The sequence below is a fragment of the Equus quagga genome, chromosome 10 (assembly GCF_021613505.1).
Source record: "Equus quagga isolate Etosha38 chromosome 10, UCLA_HA_Equagga_1.0, whole genome shotgun sequence".
Lineage (NCBI taxonomy): Eukaryota > Metazoa > Chordata > Mammalia > Perissodactyla > Equidae > Equus > Equus quagga.
Genome location: NC_060276.1, coordinates 81,258,442 through 81,285,273, shown reverse-complemented (window position 1 = coordinate 81,285,273; position 26,832 = coordinate 81,258,442). Strand labels below are relative to the sequence as shown.

Sequence of the window (26,832 nt, the reverse complement as noted above, 5' to 3'; positions counted from 1 at the left end):
TTGAGATTAAGTTTAGGTTCAGAACTTCTCATTAGGTTTTAGTTTCTATTTATTTTGTAGAGGAAACATCCAATGCTCTGAAAAATAAAGATGCTCGCCCAAGGTCGCCTAGCAAGTCAGTAGTAATATTTTGAGATTTGAGCCTAGCTCTGTCCAACCCTAAAGCCCATGTGCTTAACCAATTCAGTGCACTGCATTCTTTGGATTCCAGTGTTTTTTGTTTCTGAATTATGGGACATCTTTCTTCTAGGAGGAGAGTAAATGACTCATTGTGTTTTTCTTGTCAGGTTTTTTTTTCCCTCAAGATCAACACCCTCTTCCTAGATCTCAGGAACACATGCACTTCTATGCCTCTTTCACAAGGCCCTTGCCTGTTTCTAAGACATCCTAATAAATAAGAGACCTTCTTCCACGACTCCCCCTGTACCTTTCAGAACTGAATTTAGGGACATACATTACCCCAGCTTTAACCACAAATTTTTATTTCGTTTTCAACTATAGGATCTTCCACCTCAAAAGATCAAAGTGAATTCCTAGCCAAATTTGGAAAGAACTAAGGACAAAGGGATCCAGGAAGAAATCCTGTTACGTGAGCAAAGGAGGGAGAATGAGACTGGTAGAGACTTGAGAACTTACAGCTTTGTTAGATAGTGTTAGGATAATTTTGGAATTTTAGTCAGTAAATGCCCACATAGGCGCCTTGACATGGTGGAAACCACAGGAACTTTCAAGCCAAACACACTTGAGTTGACTCTCAGTTCCACTACTTACTAACTCTAAAATATTGGGCAAGTCAGTTCCCTTCTCTGACCATCAGTTTCTTCATCTATACAATTGGAATAATAATACCTCTCTCAAGATTTCCATGTGAAATACAGATAACGTATTTCAGCAAAGTGTGTGTGGTACATAGTTATAGTAGTTGTTATCATTATCATGGCGACCTTAGGGGCAGAAGAATTTTCCTTCTTCCCTTCTAGGTTCTTTGGCTGGTCTAATAATTAAATTGACATAAGACAGATTAACAGGAGAAAAACAAATTTAGTTTCATATGTACGGGAGCCCCATAAAAATATGAGACTCAAGGAAGTGACCAGAGCAAGCAGCTTTTATACCTTTTAGATAAAGAAACAATAAATTTGTGAAGAATTAGCAAGGCAGAAGAGTTTGGGCTAGGAGCAGTAAATGTTGAAGAATTAACAAGGTTTGTTTATACAGCCTTCTTGGCCCTAAATTCCCTGTCTTTGATGATAAGGATGCTTTCTACCCACCTGGTACAGGGAGAATATCTTTGACATGGGGAATTTATCTCCTGCTTTCAGGGTCACAAAGGAGGGTTGGTGTGTTGTTCTTGCACTGGCTGTTTCTTAGGTACGTTTAATTCAAAATAATCAATATGCCAGTGTGGCATATTTTGGGATGACATGCTGGACCCTTATACCCCTCTCAAACTCTTCATCTGGTGGATCCCATAAGACCAAGCAAAAGAGAGAATTTCTTCTTTTCCTATTTTCTTTGTGGTTACCTTTGTTTGCATGCCCAGTTACTTCTCCCTTGTCCATTACTTCCCCTTCTTCAGTACCCTGAAAATGAATCTCTTGCTATCTACCTTCTTCCAAATCTTTTCTTTTCTCTCTTAGTTCTACACATTCAACACCTCCTTTGTTCAGATAATTTTCCCATTTCTCTAGTCAGTTGAATCTCTTTCATTGTCTCTATATTGCCCTCCAAACAAACCATTCATCCTCACGTTACTTTGTTTCTCCAAGTCCCTCTCTCCCTAAGTTGGGAGGCCATCTAAAAATGAGACAAAGCCATGAAATCACTGGGTCTTAGCAGGCTTTAATTTCCTGATTAATTTTCTTTCTACCTCATTTTGGCAGCTTCTTTTCATCAAGTAAAACTCACATATTTTTTGTATCTTTTTTTTAACTGTTTGCTTATGGGTATCTTTATCTTTTTTATGTATTTTATATTATGAAGGTGAGACGTGCTCATCATGAAAATTTTGGAGAACAACAAAACTTTATAAGGAAATAAGTAAAAGTCATCCATTTCATTACCCAGTTATAAATCCTATTAACTAATTGATATATTTTTTTTCCAGTATATGCAGTCTTGTATCTTGCTGTATTAGTTTGCTAGGACTGCCATAATGATGTACCACAGACTGAGCAGCTTAAACAGTAGAAATTTATTTTCTCACAATTCAGGGGACTAGAAGTCTACGACCAAGGTGTTTAGAGGGTTGGTTTCTTCTCAGGCCTCTCTCCTTGGCTTGTGGGTGGCTATCTTTTCCTCCCTCTGTCTTCCCATGGTCTTCCCTCTATGTATCTCTGTGACCTAATTTTTTATAAGGAATCAGTTGTATCAGATTAGGGCCCACTCCAATGACCTCATTTCAAGTAACTTACCTCTTTGAAGACCCTATCTCCAAATACGGTCATATTCTGAGATACTGAGGGTTATTACTTCAACATATTAATTTTATTTTATTTAATTTATGTGTTTTTTTAAGGACGATTAGCTGTGAGTAACATCCGCCACCAATCCTCCTCTTTTTGCTGAGGAAGAATAGCCCTGAGCTAACATCTGTGCCTATCTTCCTCTATTTTATATTTGGGATGCCTTCCACAGCATGGCTTGATAAGCAGTGTATAGGTCCAGGCCTGGGATCTGAACTGGCTAACCCTAGGTCACCTGAAGTGGAGCATGCAAACTTAACCACTATGCCACTGGGCCGACCCCTCAACATATTAATTTTGAAGGGACACAGTTCAGCCTATAATACTTGCTTTCTTCTCTAAAAATTATCTTGTGAGAATCTCCCTTGTCAATAACAATTTTTGGCAACATTTTTGATGACTGCATAATATTCCATCGTAAGAGTATACCACAATTTATTTAACCAATTCCATGTTTTTGGATATTTTGTGTGTTTCCATTTTTTTCACTAATATATTTCTTCAATGAATCATTTTGTACCTGAATCTTTATTTGCATATCTGACTATTTTGTTGGATAGATTGCTTGAAGAGTAATTTCTGGCTCAAAAAGGTGATTTTCTGGCTCATAATTACGTGGTGCAAAGTTGTTTTTCAGAAAATTTATACCAATCTACATTCATACCAGCAAGGAGAACAAATGGGCACTCACATAAACTGCTGGTGAAAATGAGAGAGGAATAATTATCTCATGGTTGTTTCAGTTTACATTCATTGACAACTAATAAATTGGAATATTTTATGTATTTATTATCTGTTTGCATTTTCTTTTTTTGGAAATAGTTTACTCATGTTCTTTGCTTATTTCTTTATGTGGGTGTATCCTTTTAGGTGATAAGATTATCACTCAGAGTAGGATCTACTTCAAAGAGGGAAATTTCAGAAAAAGTAAAATCCAAGGAGTGTTATGGATCCAGAAGCCAAGGCCATTTGATCAGAGTCTCTACTGTGGAGAAGACTTGGCATGTGGCGACATAGGCTGCAGGAAAGCTTGTCAGGGAAGTCTCTAATACATTTCTTTTTCCAGGGAAATCTGTTGCAGGCACAGTTCTGCCACTTAGGAAAATAATCCTACTAAACAAAGAGGCTGTGAGTGCATTGACTGAGAAAAGGTTGAGCTAGTTGTCTGTTTTATGAGGAAAACCCCCAAGAATGAGAGCATGGAGATATAGTTCATAGGACTATAACTCTGTAAAGGGTTTAGAATTTGTGAGACACTGGAAATTTTCTGATGAGGAGGAGCCCTGCATGTATGATTAATGTCTAAAAGCCTTTTGTTAGCATTCAAGGTTGATGCCTCAGAGTACTCATAATAGAGAGAAACTATGAAGGTAATGAATATAAGGAAAGTTTTAGTCACAACACCTGCCTTATTTGACATCTGAGAAATCACACTTGAGACTTCGTTAATTCGTATGGCTGTAAAAATGTAGGAAGGCCTTCAGGCAGGACTCAACTCTCTTTCATCACCAGGGATTTCACAGGGTATGAAAACTTTCCCAATGTGAGAGAAATTGCAGTGGGTAATCAAGCTTTTTAATCTTATGAAAATACATAGTGGAGAGAAACCTTATGAATGTATTGACTATGGGAAAGACTTCAGGACAAGCTTGGACATTTTTTTAAACATGAGAGAGTTCATAAGGGAGAAAAACTTTATGCTTGCAAATGCCTGTGGGAAGGCTTTCAGATCCAGCTCAGACTTTGCTAAGCATGAAAGAATTCACAGTGCAAGGAAAGCTTATGGATGTAATGAATGTGGAAAAGGCATTTTGGTGATATCAATCCTCGTAGAACATCAGATAATTCATAGTGGAGATGGAATGAGATCCTTGTTTATGATCTGCAAATTCATAGTGGAGAGAAACTCTCCCTCTAATGAATAAGCCTTCAATTAGAGGCTACGTCTTATCTACCATCAAATGATTCATAAAGGCAAGACCCTCTATGTATATATAAAAAGTATGAGTATGCTTTCAGCAGGAATTAGCTTTATTTGACATCAGTGAGTCCGTAGTGGAGAAAAATCTTTTAGGTGCAGTGAATGTGGAAAGACCTTCAATTTGGCATGTAATCTTATTCAGTGTTGGACAGTACGGGAATCTTATGAATGTAATGATGAGAGAAGGTCTTTGTGAGAAAATCAGATCTTGGTAGAAGTGAAAAAAGATTCATAATAAAAGTTAATTAACATACTTTCTCCTTATTGCATGTAATTGTACACCTACCACGTGCCAAGCACTGTAAGAACTTCACATACTTTGTTTAATAATTTGACTCTTGCAACAATCATATAATATATATAAGAACTCTCATCATTGTTTTAGATGTGAAGAAATGAGATGGAAGAATTTTTCCAAGGTCATATAGCTATCCCTGGAAGATCCAGGATTTGAATCCCAGACAATTTAATTGTTCTAGGTTTATAGTGGCAATATGTAAATTGTCAGAAATGTATTAACCTTTATTCATCATTAAGGATTTCATTCCAGAAATCAGAATTACCCTTTCAGTGCAGTGAGTTTTGGGAGCTCAGTCAGTTTTGGAAATGGATAGATACTCCCAGAAACTCCACATTGGGCTCCATAAAATGGAGTAAGGTTATAAAGAGTTTATCTTGTAACTCCCTTTGAATAATCCAATCTTGAAGGATTTCGTTAATAACAAAATTCTATTCTCAAATGTTCACCCTAATCACTTCTCATGGTGTAGGCAATTTGGTCTAGTATAGAGAGCACAGGCTCTGGGCTCGGCTTGGACACTTTCATCATCAAGAGCTAAGGGAGAGTTGTCCAGTTCTAAAAAGATTGAGTAGGAATGGAGGAACGACAGATGTGCTAGGAGCTTCAGAAACAGAGGCGGGTCGTCTTAGGAATTATAACCAGACAAGCCAAAATAAACAGAGAGAATCTAGCCCACAAAAAGTGGAGAGACTAGGATATGATTTTCTCCCTGGATGGGTATAGATATAGCTTGCTTGTCTATCACCCAGTATTCGGAGGAGCTACTACTTGAAATTGCCACAGAAATATTCAGTGCTGTGGCACTCAGTCAATGTGACTTCCAGAAACTCAAGGTATAAGAAATACTAATAAATTAAATTTTATACCCTCTTACTTTAAGGAGTCAGCATAGTACAGCAGAAAATATTCAGGTTCTAGAACCAGCTTATTTGCCAGCTTAACCACCTTCTAGCTGTGTGACCTTGGTTGTGTTAATAAATCTCTCTGGTCTCACATTGTTCATTTTTTAGATCAGGATATTAATACGGTACCAAGTTGTAAAGATTTGAGGGATGTGAAGTATCTAGTACAGTGCCTGGCCCAGAAGACACACTTAATGAATGTTTGCTATTATTGTTGTTAGTTCTGTCAGGGCCTCAACCCTGTATAATACAGAGCTCCCAGTGTTTTACAGCTGTGTTGAGATATTAATCACTTTAGACCATGGGGCTTCTGCTAATTCATAGGGTACCTTTTTATGAATTGGAAAATGGTACCTCTTCCTCTAAATGCTTTATTACTACCTGCTGGAAAGTTATCAGAATAAATACAAATATCTGTGACATGCATAATGTGAGTGATATCCTGTAGAATCATGTGATGCACCATCTGCATGTGATAGGCTGAATAATGGACCTGCAAAAATGTCTGCGTCTTAATCTCCAGAACCTGAATATGAGCCTGATATGCTACCTGAAATGGTAAATGGGGCTTCGCAGATGTGATTAAGGATTTTGAGATGTGGAGATTATCCGGAATTATTAGAGTGAGCCCAGTAGAATCACAAGAGTCCCTATAAGAGAGAGACAGGAGGGTCAGAGTTACAGAGAGAAGATGTGAGGGCAGAAGCAGGGGTCAGAGAAGAAAGAAGATGCTAAGCTACTGGCTTTGATGATGAAGAAAGGGACGATGAATCAAGAAATGTAGGCACTCTCTAGAAGCTAGAAAAAGCAATGAAATGGATTCTCCCCTAGGGCTTCCAGAAGGAATGAGCCTTATGAACCCATTTTAGATTTCTGACTTCCAGAACTGTAAGAGAACAAACTTATGTTAGTTTAAGCCACTAAATTTGGGGTAATTTGTTGTGGCGATAGGAGGAAACTAATACACTGCACAGGCAGCTGAGTTTGGTTGGAGCCTCCAGGCTTCTGGCCGTGAACAGTCTTGTCCAGTGTACCTCCATGTACTGTACATATATTTTCATTTTACATATGTGTTATGGTGTTAATAAGATTTGGAAACAATACTCCAGTAGATTGTTGTTCCATTTGAGAAAGGAGTTTTTAGACTTCTCCATACTTTCCCAGAGCATCTGGATGTGGAAGGAATGAAGAAGATAAGTTGATCCGTCATTTCTCCGTGTGATGCGCCTGTTACCTGGTTCCTCAGGTGCAGCACTTGGCTTGTTAGCAGATTTCCAGTCTGATCCTTAGTCAGAGATGAACATTTTCTGAATGAATTGAGACAAAACTGAAGTATAAATCAGAATGCCAATATATGGGGTTTTTTCTCCTCCAATGACAAGATGTCTCTTCAGTAGGCAGTGCTGGATGCGCAGGGACCGAATTTACTGCCCAACACCAATTTTTGCTAAAACATTGTTTTGTTATATGTGCCGTTGCTATAGTCATAGTGTTGCAAAGAGTGTTTCAGAGATGCTCTGCCTAATCCCATGTTAATTCTCTTAAATCGACTCTGATTATTATTGAGGCACTCCATTGTGGCAGCCTACATTCCAGGGTGAGAAATAAATTTTATATCTTGTTCCAGTTCCTACTGATTGAAATAGATTTTCATAGTATGCTGTCTTGAGAATGATTCTGAGGTGCAGGGGACAATACTGTGGTTGATTACTGATGTCTACCATGGATAGGAGATTGGTCTCAGGCTGGCCTCATATCTTACATTCTCATGATGACTCTTTTATTTTTAAAGATTTTATTTTTTTCCTTTTTCTCCCCAAAGCCCCCCAGTACATACTTGTATATTCTTCGTTGTGGGTCCTTCTAGTTGTGGCATGTGGGACGCTGCCTCAGCATGGTTTGATGAGCAGTGCCATGTCCGCGCCCAGGATTCGAACCAACGAAACACTGGGCCGCCTGCAGCGGAGCGCGCGAACTTAACCACTCGGCCACGGGGCCAGCCCCCCTCATGATGACTCTTTTATTCATTCGGAAATATTTGTTGAGCGTCTTTTCTATACGGCACTGTGATAGATATTTTGAGTAGAAATATGAGTAAGACATGCTCCTGGTTCCAGGGGAGCCGATTTTAGTAGAAGAGACATGTAAACAAATATGCACTGCAAAATATGAGTACTTGATAAAAGTCTATATAAGAGTACATTAGTGACACAAAGGAGGAAATAGTTAATTCTACTGCATGGGGGAGAGTTCCAGAAAGAAATTAATGCTTAAGTTAAGTCTTGAAAGGTATATAGATGTTGTCAGTGTTAACTGTGGGGGCTGAGGAATAGAAGAGTCACTTCATGCAGTGGTGGTAGGAGCAAAGACACGTTATATGAAATAACTCAGTGTTTACAGTTTGTTTATGGTATGTTCAAGAAGTTTAGTGTAGTTGGAACTTGAGAGTGAGAGAGGATGTAATGAGAAGGAGATAGTGGCCAGATCGTGGAGAGCCTTGAATGCTGTACTAAGAACAATGGGGAGATATTTGGGGATTTTAATCAAGGGATTAACAGGATTAGATTTGCGTTTCAGAAATATCCAGTGGACGAGAGTATGATAGATAGATAGACTGGAGAAAACAGAACTGGGTACAGGAAGACCAATTTGAGGCTATTACAAAAGAGGAGAGATGTTGAAGCCTGAGTTAAGGCAGTGGGAATGAAATAAGAATACATATATGTGAGAAATTAAGAACTCAGTCGCGGGGCTGGCCCCGTGGCCGAGTGGTTAAGTTCGCGCGCTCCGCTGCAGGCGGCCCAGTGTTTCGTTGGTTCGAATCCTGGGCGCGGACATGGCACTGCTCATCAAACCATGCTGAGGCAGTGTCCCACATGCCACAACTAGAAGGACCCACAACGAAGAATATACAACTACGTACCGGGGGGCTTTGGGGAGAAAAAGGAAAAATAAAATCTTTAAAAAAAAAAAAAAGAACTCAGTTGCTGACTATATATAGGGGGCTGATGGAGAAAAAGGAATCCAGGATGATCCTCAGTTTTCTTTCTGCCTTAAATGGTTGATAAGATGTAAAAGCCACTCCATGAGCTGGAGAACTCAGAATAAGGAGCAGGTTTGAGGGGGAAAAATGATGAGTTAAGTTTTGAACATGCAAAGTCTGAAGCATCTTTGGAATGTCCAAGAGGAATTATCTAGTAGGCAGTCAGGAATTTATTCTGCTGCTATGAAGCAAGTAGGATTACCCATAGATTTGGAAGTCATCAAGCACAGAGTTGGTAGTTTTAATTAAGGTATGAATGAGATTGCTCCAGAAGAGTGTGTGGAGTGAGGCAAAAAAAAAGGAGGGTGGGGCAGAATCTCAGAAATATAGACATTTTAAAGGAGGGCAAAGAAATCTGAGAATGAGCAACAGGGAAAATAGGAGAACTAGAGGAAATACTGCGTTCTAGTTCTGCCCTCTTGTGGCAGCCTGAGTTTCCTTCCTAGAATGAATTTCCCCTCCCGTCTTCAGTCTCCAGTTGCCCGTCCCTGACTATTTGGGACCCATGTTACCGGTCCCACTCTACCTGTTCTTCTCAAGTTTAAAACTCCCCTTTGATTATTGCTACAACTTAAGAGCAATTTGGAAAACTCCCCCGAAAGTTGCAAAAGGATAAAAAGCAAACATTGAGGGTCCTTCAGTTTCTGCATTTATGTGCTCCCCACCTCTTTTGATCTATTCTATTAGCCATATTAATTTCAGTAAATTCCAGTTCTTATCGTATTCCTTTTCTTTATATTTAAGTAACTCCCTTTGTAATTAAAATATTTTATTTTGTATTTTTATTATAGCAAGTATAATATATCTAATGTTTAGATATATTCTATATTACACTAAGACCTGGCTTGAAAACCAGATAGTAACAAAAATTAGCAGTATTTAGATTTACCCCTTCTCACCCACCAGACTCAAATACCTGAAGTAACCAACTTTAAAATATATTAGCTATTTCTTTCGGTTTTTATCTCAATAATTCTAAACTATGTGGCCATTAGTATATATGGCTATACTATTATTTCTTGAGTTACTTATTTTAGATATTAGCTATTCGTTTCCCATCATGAGAGATGAAGATTAAACTCTGACTTTTTCTCTCCCACTTCCCTTCTCTATCCTTTTAATATAATTATAGCATACATTTTGGTTAATGATAATGTTTACCTTATTATGATTATGCAAACATTTTTCACTAAAGAGACAAGTAGTGAATTGTGATTACATTTCTTGTACACATTTTTATCATTTAAGTTAATAATTGCTTTTCACCTGCGTATTTTTGTATATTCCTATCCTTTTCACCAGATCTGTCATTTGTCTTTTTCTGGAACATATTCAAGTAAGTCAGATTATCCAGAAAATTTATTTTCTGGAAATCTCCTTTCTAGACCCTTCTGTCCTGCTGCAATCTGGACTATTTTTACCCCCAACTCTTGGAAGTTTTTAGACTTTCCACTTTATTCCTGATATTCGGGAATTTCATGAAGATGTGTGGCTATTTGTGTATCTATTGTAACTTGGTGGACTCTTTCAGTTTGTATGTTCTTGTATTTATATAGGTTCTGGAAAGTCTTATTATCTCTGTGATAATTTGCAAGCTCTGTAAGGACAGGGATTTTTATCTGATTTATTTATTTTTGTGCCCCCAGTGCCTAGAATAATGCCTGATGCATGATAGGCACTTATTATTTGTTGAATGAACTAATTAGTATTTACATTTATAATAATACAAATAAAATAATGCCAGTAAACCCACCAGCCAGGACAAGAAGTAGAATATTAGCGCATCTTAGTGCCTCCTAAGTGCCCTTCTCCAGTCACGCCCTGCTGTCTGCCTCCACCTAGAGATAACACTACCCTGCACTTTTGTTTTAGCAGTCTGGTTGGTTTTCTTATAGTTTTATCACCTATATGTGTGTCCCTAAACAATTTATTGTTTAGTTTTGAAAAAATTGAAAGCAAGCACAAATCTAGTTGCTTGAGAAAAAGGTAGTATTACCCCTGTTAGATAAAGTCCCCCAGGAAAACAGGTTCTAGGTCAAAGACTGACTTCAGCTTCCCTGAAAATTGAGTAAAGCCATTTCTGGGAAAATAAGTGAATGAGATCACGAAGTTTGGTGTTACTGATGAAAGTCCTATGTCTGTCTAGTTTAATTTTTCTATTGTAAGTAACTTTTTCTTTCTATTTGTAAGCTTGTAAGATGTGTTCTTTATTCTTTGAGTTCAGGAATTTGATCAGGGCATGCCTAAGGGTGTCTTGGTATGTAAGCTCCGTGAAAGCAGGATTTTTATCCGTTTTGTTCACTGATATATCACAAATGCCTAAACAGTGCCAGACACGTAATAAATCCTTATGAGATGTAGCAATTAAATTAACGTATGGAGGCATAAATTAATGAATGGATGGGTAAATGGATAAATGAATCAATGTTGTCTGGAATTCAGAGGGCTCTTTTTTTGGCTCAGGGAAATTTTCTTCTATCATTTATTTAAGTATTGCCTCTCTTCCCTCTGTGTTTTCCCCTTTAACTCCCCATCCACCCACCCGTAGTCCCATAGTAGATGTCTTGGAACTATCTAAATGTCTTAACTTGTTCCTCATTGAACCTGTTGCTTTATTAATTGTTATTATTATCATTTGCTCAGGGCTTTGATATAAATCTTGCACTTGATTTTATAATCCATTAGTTTAGGCTTATCAGTAACCATCATTTTTCATTTTATTATTTGATTGGATTTTTTTTTAAACTTTGAGCTTCAGAAAGTTTTGGTGTATGTGTGCTGTACTTGACTTTCCTTGGGTGTTCCTGTTACTCTTTAGTCAGGTTTTCACATATCTTGTCTAAAAGTTTTGTTTCATTTCTCTTTGACTGCTCAAACATATTTTCTTTGTATGTTTGTTTTCATGAATGATCACTTTGTGAGCCCTGACAGAGATTGGAAAAGATGTATTTGGGCCAGTACTCTAAAATACCAACTGTGTGTATGTATGAAAAGTGTTCCTATGTGAAAGAGGTCCCATGTGAATTCCAGTCTTCACACTGCTTTATTTCCAGAGAATAATTGGCATTTCTTTACAACACTCATTGTCCTTGGGTGAAATGGAAAATTCCAATATTTGGACCTAGTCACCTTGGACACATTGTAGCCTGAAATGGTGTTCTTTCACTGAGAGCACAGAAGCACAGTGTTTAGGTTCATATGTAAGGACTCAAAAGCTAGCACAAAGCTAGTTAGCAAAAAGAAAGAGGTAAAATGACTGTTAGATCTAAATTTCCAGAGAACTTGTTAACAAGAAGATCATATCGGACTAAATTCTAGTTTTTTATTAAAAAGTTTCTTACCCCCTAAGAAATGGTTCACTTATCTGACTTCTTTAATAAGCCTTCCGTACATCTGAATGAATATCTAAATTCCTGTCTGATAGTCCCTGTAAAGATTTGCCACCTCATCCCATGAAAGAGCTCTCTTGGTTATGCCCTCCTAGGACTTATTAGTATGGCCAAAGAAGATAGATCCACTTGGTGCCTGCTCCCCACCATCCTGGTTAATTAAGTAGCACCTACTATACTATGGTAGCTCTACCCCTTCAGAATGTGAACTTCCTAATCCAGGGGAATCAGGAGTCTGAGGCTGGTGGACATAACAATTTCCTTGTTTAGATCTAATCTTAATTGCTGTGAAGTGTTTGTCTTAAGTGCTAGTAAAAAAACAAACTCCACCTAGAAACTTGTCTGAGTTAAAACATGGATAGAGCCAGTAAAGAGAATTTATGTGATTTCAATGGTCCACATTGTGTGGGAGCTGTAAGGGATTAATAAATAACACTTATCTTGCCTGCCTAGATTCAGAACCAATTGAAATAAAATTTAGGAATCAGATAAATGGAGATCAAAACATCATTTTCATTATTAATAAAGCTGATTGGAGAAGATGGTTTTAGTGTGGATTTCCTAATACTAGACCTCAGAATTAGGCAGACTTACCCAGACAATTGCAAGCAATGCTGAAAAGCTGCAAGACTCCAGGCCGATAGTAGGCCCCTTATTGCATGGCAAGGAGCCGGTCAGGATGCATGTTTTCTAGAGGCATACAGACCCCTGAGAGAAAAGCAGAGAGCAAGGGCCTGAGCCAAACACTTAGATATTTCTCCCAAACATACTACTCATATAACTGATTTCTCTTCCTTGGGCAGAAAAGCAGGAGTGTTAGTCTAGTTGATGTTCTTCCTCATGGAAACTTGAGAAGTAAAGATTTAGTGTACCCTCTAACACAGCTCATTGATATATTCAGTATTGCCGTTTGCTTGAACCTGTCTCTCTTCAGGACCAAAAATATCACAGTTTTGCTGTAACAAAAAAGCTGTCAGGATATTTTAGGAAGACTTAAGTATAGTACAAAGAGCTTAACTGCATAGTATCATATTAAAGATATATCAATGGAATATTTAAAAACCCTATCTAAATGCTGCAAGAAGACATGAAGAAATGCTTCTTAAAGACAAATGTACCAAAAGAAATCCAGTCACAACAAATGGGAACACTAAATATTATACCTCTTGAGCACGATGTGTTCTTCCTCTTGCTAAAACTCTGAAATGAGGCTTCAAGTAAGAAATTTCTCCATTATGTCTGGGTTCGTGTATTAGCCACATATTGGGAAAGAGTGTGAGTCCAGGGAAGCGGAGAGGGAAGGGAGAAAATGAGAAGGAGTTGCAGAAGATGGGTACCATGTGTAAAATTGTAGATGATCTGGGCTGTGTGTTTGATGCAGAGATCGAGAGAGTATTGAGTGACAGTGGCATAGTGGGGGTGATGTGAGCAAGGTATGTGTGATAATGGTGACAATAGGGACAGTGTGAGTAATGGTGGAGGATGGTATGAAATCACTCTGAAAATGAAGGCAAGAGCAATGCAAATGATAGTGAAAGGACAAGGTCAGAATGTATGTTATAATGGTGGCTATGGACAACGTGTATTTCCTACTGTGGAAGATGAGAATTGTGCATGTGCATGTGTATGGTTGTGTGAGAGAGTGGGAAGGGAGAGATAATAGTGGGAAAGGACACAATGATAACGAGACACTGGGATCATCATGTGTGTGAAAATGTAGATGGGGCATTTTGAGTAATAATAGGAGCATATAGATAGTGGGTGGAATGAGGAAAGCGTAATGTGATGGTAGAAGATAGGTAAATGGTGGCAGTGATAGAGTTAGTGTGTTTGTGTGTGTGTGATGCTGAAGGAAATGAGAAATGTGTCTATTTGTGGGGGCAGGTAGGTACAGTGAGCACGTGTGATAACGGAGAATGGAAAAGTGCATGATTGGAGTATGGAAATCAGGAGTATCTGAGTGGGGTTGTTGAATAAAGTGTATGATGGGAAAATACAAAGAGTTTCTGAGTGTTGATGAGGAATGGGAAAAGCATGTGTGTGAGAGTGGAGGTGATGTGGATATTGGTTGTGAGTGTGTATGATATGGAGATGGTGTGAACATATGGAAAAGGAGTTTTGGAGGATGATGAAGGTTTTATGGTGGGGATGTGGACTGTACATATAATAGTGGGTGTGGTTAGACACTGTGATAGTGTAGGGATTGAGTAATTGTAGATGTGTCTGTGAGTGATGGAGATGGTGTGGGTGATAATAGGGGTTGATTACAGCTAGTTGTATTGACAGTGGATGTCATGGTACCGTATGGACATTGTGTGTATTATAGTTTACGATAGGGCAGTAGATGGGCAGAAATGGGAATAATAGAGACGGTGTGCATGTTAGTTGGATAGTGTGGAGAAACGAGACAGTGTGTAGAGATCGTATGTCATAAATCATAGTTATTATATCTATAAGTCATATATTATTATCTATAAGACATATCTTTAAGTCGTAGAGGGAATCATTTGTGAATGAGATAGTGTGTTACAGAAGGAGATAGTGTGTGTGTGAGACAGAGAGAGAGAGGGATTTTGTGCTTTGTGTTGGACATTTGGAATTGCATTTGGATATGAGTAACAGATCTGAAAATGAGGTGCTTAAAATGATTAGAGGATATCTTTATCTTATTAAAACAAATCCGATGGTATGAAGTCCAGGACCTCCACAATTTCATCAATGTCTCAGGCCCCTCATATGTATATATATATATTGTTCCACAATCCTTAGCATGTGTCTCCTATCTTCCAGGTGCTATGAGTGGTTGCAGTATGCCTGCTGCAACTCTAGCCATCATTTCTATGTTCCAGGTAGGAAGATGAGGAAGGGGAAAGGGCAAAATACCTTATCAATAGAACTAGTCTCCTTTATACAGAACTTTCCCAAAGGTTCTACATAATGGTTTCCACCTACATCCTTTGCTCAGAAATGTGACACGTGGCCACCACTATCTGCAAGGGTGTCTGGGAAATGTAAGCGTACAGCTGGGATCATTGTCACCCATAATAAAAATCAAGGTTTATTTAGTAAGGAAGAAAGAATATTGGATAGGATACAGGTAGCAGAGGAGGAGAGGTTGAAGATATGGAAGAGAGGGTGTAATTAATAGATCAAAATCCCAGAGGTGACAGATAGAGACAGGATTCAGGGTGCAGGGGTACTGTATGACTGGTGCAGTTTGAGATGCTGGGGATATCATGGTAAGCAAAAATAGACGTGTTTTCTCTGTCCTCATGGAGCTTACTGTCTTGTGAAGAAGACAGACATTAATCACAGACCCAAATATTTGTGAAGTTGACACTGCAACAAGTGCTGTGGAGGGAAAGTACGTGGTTCTATGAAAAAGTTTAAAGAGGGTTTGACCTCCTCAGGAAGGTCAAGGAAGGGGGAAGTGGTGATTGAGCTGAGACCAGAAGGCGGATTCAGAATTCACTGATTGAAGGATGGATGGATGATTGGGATGGGGGAAAAGTGTTCCCAGAAGAGGAAACAGCATGAGCAAAGGCACTGAGGCTCTGTTTTTAAAATTTATTTTATTTAGAATATTTGCTATTGTATGTCTTCAAGTTCACTAACCTTTATCATTTAATTCCATCCAGTGTAGTTTTCAAATATTATGGTCTCTATCACTAGATGTATGATTTGCACCTTATTAAATATATCTCATTTCTCTACTTAATGTGATCATTCTTTTTTTGGCTTTTTGGGCATATGGAACACAGTTATAACAACTTTTTAAAATGTACTTGTCTGCTAAATATAACATCTTTGTAATTACTGGGTCGGTATGAATTGGTTGATTTTTCTCCTCATGATGCGTCACATTGTTTTTGCTTCTTCACATGCCTGGTTGTTTTTTATTGGATGCCAGGCATTATGAACTTTACCTTTTGGGAAAATTTTCATAAATGTTTACCTTTTAGTGCTAAATATTTTTGTATTATTAAATAATATCTTCTTGAGCTTTATTATGAGATGCAGTCATTTGGAAGCAGTTAAATTTTCTTTGAGTCTTGCTTTCAAAATTTGTTAGGGTGGATCACAGCAGTGTTTTGCATAAAGCTACTTACCCCAGACTACTAAGGCAAGGCCCATCTGAATACCCTGTGTCTCGTGAATTATGAGTTTTTCTGCTCTGGTTGGTGGAAATGGGCATGATCCCCAGACCAGTTTGAACTTCTGACACTCGTTCCCTCTAGTCTTTTCAGGTGGTTCTTTCCCCAGCCTTGGGTAATTTCCTTGTATGCATTCACTGATCAGTACTCTGCTGAATACTTTATGGCAATCCTTCAAAGATCTCCAGAGTTCTCCCTAAGTGCAGTTGTCTCCTTTTTGGTATTCTGTTCTCTGAACTCTAGCCACCTTGGTCTTTCTGATCTCTTCTCTGTCACCGTAACTAAGAAAATCCTCTGGGTTCTGGCCGCATTCTCCCTCGTTGCACCATGAACTGGAAACTCTTCCAAGTTGTAAAGGCTCACCTAATTTTTCCCCTATCTCTCAGGGATCACTGTTTTTTATTGTCTGATGTCCAGTTATCTTGAAAACAATTATTTCATATTTTTGTCCCCCCTTTTTAGTGTTATTGTCAGGTTGTAGAGTAAATCCAGTCCCTGGCTTGCCTCTTAGGAAGCTGTATGGTGGAGACTTTTTAGATAATTCTTTCTTTTCCTTTCCTTTTCTCTCCGTCTCTCTTCTCCTTTGAGTTGGTTGGTTCCCTTACTACTGCCAAGTATCAGGTGTAAGTGACAGATGTATTTTTTAAATTTTTGTTATGAAGTGAAGAGAAAGAGCTTAAACAAGAACAAGAAATGTATTCAGAATTATGGATTTGAGGAATAATTTGAATCACATAGAATGTGGCCACATATTCCAAGGGTAACTCCTTTTTTCTTTTTTTTTGTGAGGAAGATTGGCCCTGAGCTAACATCTGTTGCCAATCTTCCTCTTTTTTTCCTCCCCAAAGCTCCAGTACATAGTTGTATATCCTAGTTGTAACTCCTTCTAGTTCTTCTGTGTGAGATGCCACTACAGCATGGCGGGTTGGGAAGTGTGTAGGTCCACGCCCAGGATCTGAACACTGGGCCACCTAAGCAGAGCATGCGAATTTAACCACTCAGCCGCAGGGCTGGCCTCAAGGGTAATTCTTGATGACTCCGAATTTAAGAAACTTCTGAGTATAAAAGACAAGTTAAAGGAGCACATTAACCTCCCTTCAAAGGATAAATGTTTAAGGTTTGGGATAGATTCTCTCAGGAGTGGCTTCCAGGCAGGGAGCTTCCAAGACTATAGCAAGTATTAGAGTAACTGTGCTTTAATCTCAGACACTGTCCTACATGAGGATGAACCCATACATGGGATAGGCAGCCCATGGTGTAGGTCATGTGATCACAGCTTCAGCCCAATTTCAGAGATCATAAGTCACAAAGAAGCTCATGATTACAATATACGTAAAGAGCATTGAAGAACTTTTAGCCAGGCTTCAAATCTTGTTAACATCAGAAAATTCATCAGCAGAGATAAACCCTATGAATGTAGTGATCATGGGTGATCCTTCAACTGGAGTTCGAATGTTATTCAGTGTAGTTGAATACATAGTGAAGAGAAGCCATAGGAAGGAATGCAGTCAATGTAGAAAAGCCTTGAGGAGCAAGTCAAACTTGAGTAATCATCAGAAATTTCAATTTGGAGAGAAAATGTTGAATATCCAAAATGTGATCAAATACTTCCTTCTGTTCTTATCCCATGCAGACTTCCCCAGTCTCTGTAAGTGATTCTTTGGCTCCTTCCTCACACGGCTTTGGCAAGGGCGTCGCATGTCCCTCTTCCTCAAAGGAGGGGAAAACACTCTTTCCCAAGCCAAGGACTCATAACACTGTAAATTCTTCTCTGATTCTCTCTAGTCTCTAAGTACATTTGGGCTGAGATGGAATAAAATAAGTAAAGTAAATAAAAAACTAGCATGACTAGTCTGCTGTCCCTGCATAAACTCTATAGGATTGTGTTCAGAACTCCTTGGTGGTTCTCTTTAGAATATGGGGCTATTTGGCATCCGTTTTTTTTCAGCTATGTGGTTTTAACTGAAATTCTGAGTTTATTTGACTTTTGGATAGGGAAGGACATCCCTGGTATTAAAAATAAAAATGGAGGAAATGACAATGGAAAACAAAGTAATGGTTTACATTTTTTCCTAGATCAAGAATTCATAGGGTCCGGCCCCATGGCCGAGTGGTTAAGTTCACGCGCTCTGCTTCGGCGGCCCTGGGTTTCACTGATTCGGATCCTGGGCACGGACATGGCACTGCTCCTCCAGCCATGCTGAGGCAGCATCCCACATAGCACAGCCAGAAGGACCTACAACTAGAGTATACAACTATGTACTGGGGGGCTTTGGGGAGAAGAAGCAGCAAACAATAAATAAATAAATAAAAGGAGATTGACAACAGATGTTAGCTCAGGTGCCAGTCTTTAAAAGAATTCGTAAACAAAGCTAAGAGGCAAGCTCAAACTAAAAAATACATTTGCAACAATGTTAGATAGACATGAGGTTAATATCCTTAATATTTAAAGAACTCTCACAGAAGAAGTACAGATGACTAATAAACACAGAAAGTGTGTTACCCTTCATTAATCATAAAAGAAATACAACTTAAATCAATTAAATATCATTTTGTCTATCAAATTGGGAAAGATATTTTTTTTTAAAGATTTTATTTTTTCCTTTTTCTCCCCAAAGCCCCCCTGTACATAGTTGTGTATTCTTCGTTGTGGGTTCTTCTAGTTGTGGCATGTGGGATGCTGCCTCAGCGTGGTCTGATGAGCAGTGCCATGTCCGCGCCCAGGATTCGAACTGACGAAACACTGGGCCGCCTGCAGCGGAGCGCGCGAACTCAACCACTCGGCCACGGGGCCAGCCCCTGGGGAAGATATTTTTAAAGCAAATGCTCAATATTATCAAGGGTACATGAGAACTCTTCTACATTACTAACACTGATAAAAATCTTTCTGGAAAGCATTTTTGTATTATTGAATAATGTTCATACCCCTTTGACCTAGTAATTCCATTTCTAATAATGTACCGTAAGGAATTAATTGGAGATAATGTGGGGAAAAAAATCACCACAATGATAATCTAATGAACAAAAATAAATGGAAACAACACTTTTGTTCATTAGTCGAGTAGGTAAATTTATATCATGGAATATTACATAGTTATAAAGAAATTTGCAAAGGCTTCTTAATGTCATGGAAAATGTTATGTCAAAATAATTGTGATGTAACATTATGTGCTAAAAATAGTCTCAGATGGAGTGTATTAATTACCATGGTGCCTGTGGGTATGTGTGTGATGCTGAAGTTGGTATAGACCATTTCCCAGTATAGACCGTTTCATAAAATGAAAACAGGAAATGCCATAAGCTGAAGCATGTGATCACTTGTCTAAGTCCAGCTCCATATATGTTATAGTTGTTAATGCTTCATGGTTGTCAAATTAGGTGGTTTATAAGTTTTATATTGATGCTGAACACCGAGGACACATATGGAGCTAAAGCATATCCCAGGTTTCTGAGAACACTTGGATGTACCTCTGGATTTCCCAGTGCAAATGACAGAGGGCTTCTATGTCACAAGACACCAAGAACCCATATCGTAAGAGCATCTGATGAGATAGCAAACAAACATCCTCAAACTGTGCTTGGCAGTGCTACTTGCAGGCTTCCTCCTCTTGTCTCTTCTGATAACCTTCTACTTATTGATGGAATGTTAGGTGCTATGGTGATGGGAGTGAGGAATTAACTGGAAGGGGATTGTACAGTATGAAGGAAGGTGTAATCTATTTAAGTTTATGCCAAAATCATTTGATGTAGTCTTGAGACGTCAGTTTGATGGTCTCATGATGCAAATTGGCATCAAAAACTCAGTAAAATTTCTTAAAATTGTGCAAGTCTGACTGGATTCAGTTTTGTTTACAGTAGACTGAGATCCATTAGTCTTTGAAAGCAGGTAATACGTTGTGTTTTTGCTCATCGTTATTTCCCCAGCACTTATCACAATATGTAGCACCTATTAGGCATACTTTAAAATTTCTTTTAAAATTCTTAGACATATGTAAATAAAAGATAAAATCAAGTTAGCTTCGGTCCAAAAAACATGGAAGAGGGATTTAAGAATTCTGTGGTGCTCATTTTGAAGCACCATAATGTTTTATCTCTGAGTCTCAATGTATATTATCCATGTAGGAGTTTCAAGAAGGACCTATTGTTTCATTTGAATGTTCTTCATTCACTTAGAAAGTAGTAGTATAATCTCATGCTGTGATTTTGATTTTATTATTTCTTCTTGCACATCTACACAAAATTATGATTTCTATGTTGTCTTATTTACATTTATGCACTGAAATTTTTGTCTAAAATAATGTTTTGCCTTAAAGTACTAGGTCTGATATTAATACATCTTCTTTTGTTTATTGTGTGCCATAACTTGTTCCATCTTTTCATTTTTATTCTTGCCATATGTTTATGTCTGAGATATTTCTTGTGAATTGCATGTAGTCAGTTAACAAGGGAAAAACGTATACATAAATTTCCTTTGATTAATGCATCTCAAAATACCTACAATTACAGTCTTGATTTCCCCTTTGAAAGAAAGCTTCATTTATTCTTTCTCTAATGCTCTTCCTGTCTTTATAAGTTTATTCCCCATATCATTTTTCTTCTACCTGAAGAGAATCTTTTAACACTTCTTGTAGGGCGGATTACTGGCGATGAATTCCTTCGGTGTTTCTTTGTCTGAGAAAGTCTGTATTTCTTCTTCACTTTTAAAGGCTACTTTTCTAGATACAGAAATCTAGGTTAGTGGGTTTTTTCTTTTAACGTTTTAAATATTTTGCTCCACTGTTCTTGTTTGCAAGGTTTCTGAAGAGAAATCTTCTGTAATTCTTATCCTTATTCTACTATAAGTGAGATATTTTTTTCCTTTGGCTCCTTTCTAGATTTTCTGTTTGTCTTTGGTTTTATGCAGTTTCAATATGATGTCCTTCATTGTAAATTTTTTAGTATTTGCCTGTTTGGTATTCTCTGAGCTTCCTGGATCTGTGATTTGTTGTCTTCATTAATTTTGGAAAAATCTGAGCCATTATTATTTGCAATGTTGCCTCTATTCCGTTCTCTCTTTCTTCTCTTTCTGGTGTTCCAGTTAAGCGTATGTTGCATCTTTTGAAATTGTCCCACAGTTCTTGAATGTTCTGGTGGTTTTATTCCTTTTCCTGTTTATACTTCAGTTTGGGCAGTATCTTTCGACCTGTCTTCAAGCTCACAGATTCTTTCTTCTGCCATGTCCAGTCTACTAATGAGTCCATCAAAGGCCTTCTGTATTTCTGTTATGACTTGTTTTTATTTCTAGCATTTTCTTTTGATTCTTTCTTAGAATTCCCATCTCTCTGCTTACATTACCCATCTGTTCTTGCATGTTTGCTTTTTTAATGAGAGCCTTTAACATATTAATTATAGTATGTTAAGTTCCCTGTCTGATAATTTCAACAGCTCTGTCATATGTGAGTCTGATGCTTACTTTGTCTCTTCAGACTTTTTCTGCTTACCTTTTGATGTGCCTCGTAATTTTTTGTTGAAAGCTGGACGCGTTGTATTGGGTAATAGGAACTGAGATAGATAGGTCTCTAGTATGAAAACTTATGTTAATCTTGCTAGGAGTTGGGCTTTGTTTAAAGTTTCCTTCGGCAATAGGTGCCAGAGGCTTTATATTCCTCTAATGTCCTTGATTTTGTTTCCTCTCTTGACTTTGAACTTCTTTAAGCACTCTTCCTTAGAGAGTCTTTGTCTTGCAGTTCATTCAGTTATAAACCACTGTTACTATCCTCGAGCCTCCTGTTGATGTAGTGGTGTGATATGGGGGAAAGGGAGTGTTTTGTAATACTTCAGTTAAATCTCAGTGTTTTAGTGAGCCTGTGACTCTGGCCTGTGACTTTTACAGGTATTTCTTCTCGCATAGTCACCCTCTACCTGCCCCCACCTTAGATGAAAAAAGAATGCTAGAAGGAGCTGGAGTGACAATGTCCTTCCTCCATGGTTCTGGTCCAAGGCTCTGGTAGTCTTTCCTCCTGGAAAGTGAGTCTTTCTTATGGAGAATGCTCTGGGTATATTTCACGAGGATGTTCACAAGGACGCTTCCCTTCCTGCGAGGGCCACAAGGATGTCTTTCTTGGATCTTCACTGTGAGAACCTGGTGAGATTCCTGGAAGTAAAGCCCACAAAAGTGTGCCTCCCCACAAGACTACCATTCCTGGGAGTTTCTCACTCTCACTCTAGTCCACACTCAGCCTCCAGCAATTTGTCAAAATTATTTTTTAGGTGTTTCTACAAGTTTATGGCTCTAGTGGCTTGTGATTCAGGAAAGCAGATCTCATCTGTGACTCTGGATTTGCCTGTCCCTCAAGATTTCAGGATGATAATTTGCTCTGAAATCTCATTTCTCTGTTGGGTCCAAGAAAAGTCATTCATTTTTAGTTTGTCCAGCTTTTTGTTGTTGTTAGTGCTTCTTTTTGAAGGCTTTGCCTCCAGCTACACATTGATTCTGTTGAGAAGAAAAGCAGAAGGGAAGCAAGGAGTCAGTAGATATTGTGGGTTCCTAACAAAAAGAGAAACCTAAGCCCTATATTCCAAGGATGGGAAGAAACCCCAGATAGGTTTATAAGATCCTCTAGCAATGTGGCATGTACCTCACTTCCTGGGTAAGGCCAGGAGCAGACAAGACAACAAAATAGAAATGGCTATGTGGTGTCTGCAGGCATTCTGAGTCTTACGCCTCTTCACATAGTTTCCCTCAGCTCGGGGTATCATGGGAGGATAAGAAAAATATGATCGGCAAAGACAGCCTCACAGAGATGACCAGGCCCCAGCGTATGATAGGAGCAGCAGAATATTTCCCATGTATGTGAATGATGTATGACACCCTCAGAGAGAGTCAGACCCCAACGGGGCTTTGGGATAGAATGAGGCTCAGCTCAACAGCTACCTGCTTGGAGAGACATTAGTGAACCAGATATGACATGAATGTCAGCATGGATATATGATACTCAACAGACATTACCCATCCTGATGTTTTGATACAAAGTTATGTGTCTCATAACTTAGACACAATTCTAAACAAAAGGATGAGGGGAACTCCATACTGCTAGAGACTGAGTTTCAACCACTCAATAGATTGGGAACTCGACCTAGAATGTAAGTTGAATTGCAGAAAAAAGAAAACTTACATTTCCTGCATACCTAAATTTGTCAGATAATATCCATACCTAAGGAACAACTACCAGCAAAAAGTATGTGATAAGTGCTGAGTATCCCCCCAAAGTTTATCTGTGCAAAACGTGGGGCATACGACTCTTACTAGTTGAAAACCAAAGGGGCAAGAGCAACATCATGTGAGAAATGACCTCTGGCATTTTGATGGATACCAAATGTAAAGGGAGCTGGATATTTGAGGAGAAAAAAGCAGGAACTTCTAACATTCAACATTCTCCTCTCTGCAGAATGAAATCTCCTATTAGTAAGGTGTGAGTCCACATCATTCCTTCCTGTTCCTGTCCTTCTTACTTCAAACACTTCTCTTTTCTCCCTGTTATTTCCACTCTTCCCTCCTTCCTCTTTTTCTTCATCACTCCTTAAACTCTCTCTCTCTTTCCACTTCTCTCTCACACTCTTCTATCCTACATCTCTTCTCCCTTCTGCATTCTTCTTCCTTATTCACTTTTCTCCGGCTTTTTCTGTATCAAATTAGTATCTATTCTTTCTCCACTCTCTTATTTCTCCTTATCGTAATAATTCCCTTTACTTGCAACTGCTATTTTCTTCATCCTTTCTCTTATCCCTATTTTCTTCATCCTTTCTCTTATCCCTATTTTCTTCTTTCTTCTTTACTTCCTCCTTCTCTTCTACTTCAACCCTTCTCTTGTTGATTTTTCTCTCCCCATTTCTCCCTCTTTTCATGCTCCCTTCTAACAAGGTGTTGAAAAGTGAGAGAATAGAATGAAATCAAGTGTACTTAAAATGGTAGAATCAACAGGAATATGTGATGAATTAGATTTGAGAATAAGGGAGAGAGAGACATTATGAATAACTCTAGGTAAAATAGAAAGAGAAATAAACTAAATATGATTTTCAAAACCTACTTATAAAATAGCAGCATTCTAAATGGTAAAATGGTAAGGTCATTTCAGGAAAATGAAAGAGATGTTACTTATTGAGATTATTACCCAATATTGTTCTTGATGTTTCAGGAAATCATATAAGACAACATAAGTGCTATATGTCTTATAAAACAAGTGATTAAATTATTTCTTTTTCTTATAGTCTGATTGTACATTAGCAATCCAAATAGTTGTAATTTTTACTTCTGCTTCCAGCAGGAAGGGTAAATGGTATAGATGTACTTTTCCATATTCATCCTGGGCATTATATATAAACTAGACATGAGAAGACCCTGAAAGTTGGAGATAAGATGACATATTCTATAGGGAACTTGGAGCCCAAGCAACAACATGGTGGTGAGTTCTCTAGGTTTTGTTTTTGCCACGGATATCCCAGACCATATGCTAGAGGAGCTGGCAAACTGAAAACGCCAAAAGGCACAGACCAAAATAAAATCCCCAACATAAGTCTGCTCTATGTCCAAAAACCAAAGACAGCATAGCAATACAAAAAAAATTATTAGACAATAACTTCTCTATTCTAGCTAAATCCCAGAGGACAGACTGTGGCCCCACCCATACCCGGAAAAATCAGCTAGAGACCCTGCAGTTCCAGCCTTTCCAGGCTGTAATGAGGTTTCCAGTCTCCTGACAGAGTGTCAGAGAAGGGTGAATGGAATGTGGCAACAACCCAATCCCCACAATGTCAGAGACCATATGGGGAGCCTGGATCTCCATCCCTAATGTATGATAATGAGATGCTCCTCCTCCTAACCATTGGGGTCCTGTCAAAAGAAGGCTTAGTGGAGAGTCAAGATTTTTATCACCACTCAGCACTAATGGTGATACACATTCCTCATATAATTAAGCACCCAGGTCACTCCCAGTTAGGGTGGTATCAGTAAAAGCTTAATACGGAGCTGGAACTCTCACTTAGCCCTCCGTAACAAGGAGCTCCTCTCTCCCAGTTGTCAATGGAGACTGAGTGGGAATGCGGACTTCTACCCACATGTGATAAAATAGAAAATTTAAGTAAGCTTCAGATCCTCATAACATAATATTCAAAATATCCAGGATTCAATTGAAAGTCACTTGTCATATCAAGAACTATGATAATCACCACTTGAATGAGAAAAGACAGTTAGCGCACACCAACACCAAGATGACACAGATATTAGAATCATCTAACAAGGATTTTTTAAACAGCCATCATAAAAATGTTTCGGTGAGCAGTTGTGAGCATTCTTAGAACAAATGGAAAAATAGAAAGTCTCAACAAAGAAATAGAAAATCTCTAAAGAAATATAAGATATAAAGAAAAATCAAAAAGAAATTTAAGAACTGAAAAATCTAATAACTGAACTTAAAAAAAACCTTCAATGGATGAGTTCAACAGCAGAATAAGATGACAGAAAAATGAAGCAGTAAACTTGAAGATGGAACAATAGAAATGATCCAATCTGACCAACATAGAAAACATAGACTGGAGAAGACAAAAAATAAGAGAGCCTCAGGCACTTGTTGGACCAGTACAAAAGATTTAACATAGGTGTCATCATAGTCACAGAAGAAAAGAGAAAGAAGAAAGGCTAAAAAAGTGGCTGAAAATTTACCAAATTTGGAGAAAAGCATAATCCCATAGATTTCAAGAAGCTGAGCAAACTCCGAACAGAATACTGTCAAATTCACACCAAGACACTTCATTTTCAAAATTTTGAAAGCTAAAGACAGAATTAAAAACCTTGAAAGCCACCAGAGAGAGAAATGACACTTTACCTATAGGAGAACACCAAATTGGTGACAGCAGATTTGTCATTAGAAACCATGAAGCCATGACATTTTTCACATGCTGCAAGAAAAGACCAGCCAACTTGGAATTATATAACCAATGAAAACATTCTTCAGTAATGGAGAGGAAATCAAGACATTTTCCGAAGAAGGAAAACTAGGAGAACTTGTCACCAGCCTACCTATCCTAAAAGTATAGCTAAAGAAAGTTCTCGAGAAAGAAAGGAAGTGAGAAATCAAAGAATCTTAGACTATCAGTAAGAACAACAAAAAGAGTAAAATATGGGTAAATGTAACAGACTTTCCTTTTCCTTTTGAGTTCTCTAAATTATGTTTGATGATTGAAGCAAGAATTATAACACTGTCTGTAGTTCTCAATGTATGTAGAGGAAATATTTAAGACAATTATATATGTAAATTTAATATATAAATTATAAGTGATGGTAAAAGCATGTAAACAGAGGTAAGGTTTCTATACTTCACTAAACTGGTAAAATGTTAACTGTGATACATTACATATATATAATGTGATACCTATAGCACCCACTACAAAAGGCTATTCAAAGGTCTACACTCAAAAACATTATAGATAAATCAAAATAGAATTTGTCTTAGTCGATTTGGGCTGCTATAACAAAATACCACAGACTGGGTAGCTTATAAACAACAGAAATTTATTTCTCATGGTTCTGGAGTCTGAGAAGTCCAAGATCAAGGCACCAACA

The 26,832-nt window shown here is 38.2% G+C and overlaps 1 protein-coding gene across 5 annotated transcripts in view; it reads left to right on the top strand.

Moving 5' to 3' along the window:
• Positions 1-26,832, top strand: part of LOC124245612 (melanoma-associated antigen D1) — a 58,190-nt gene that overhangs the window by 17,876 nt on the left and 13,482 nt on the right. The window lies entirely within an intron of this gene.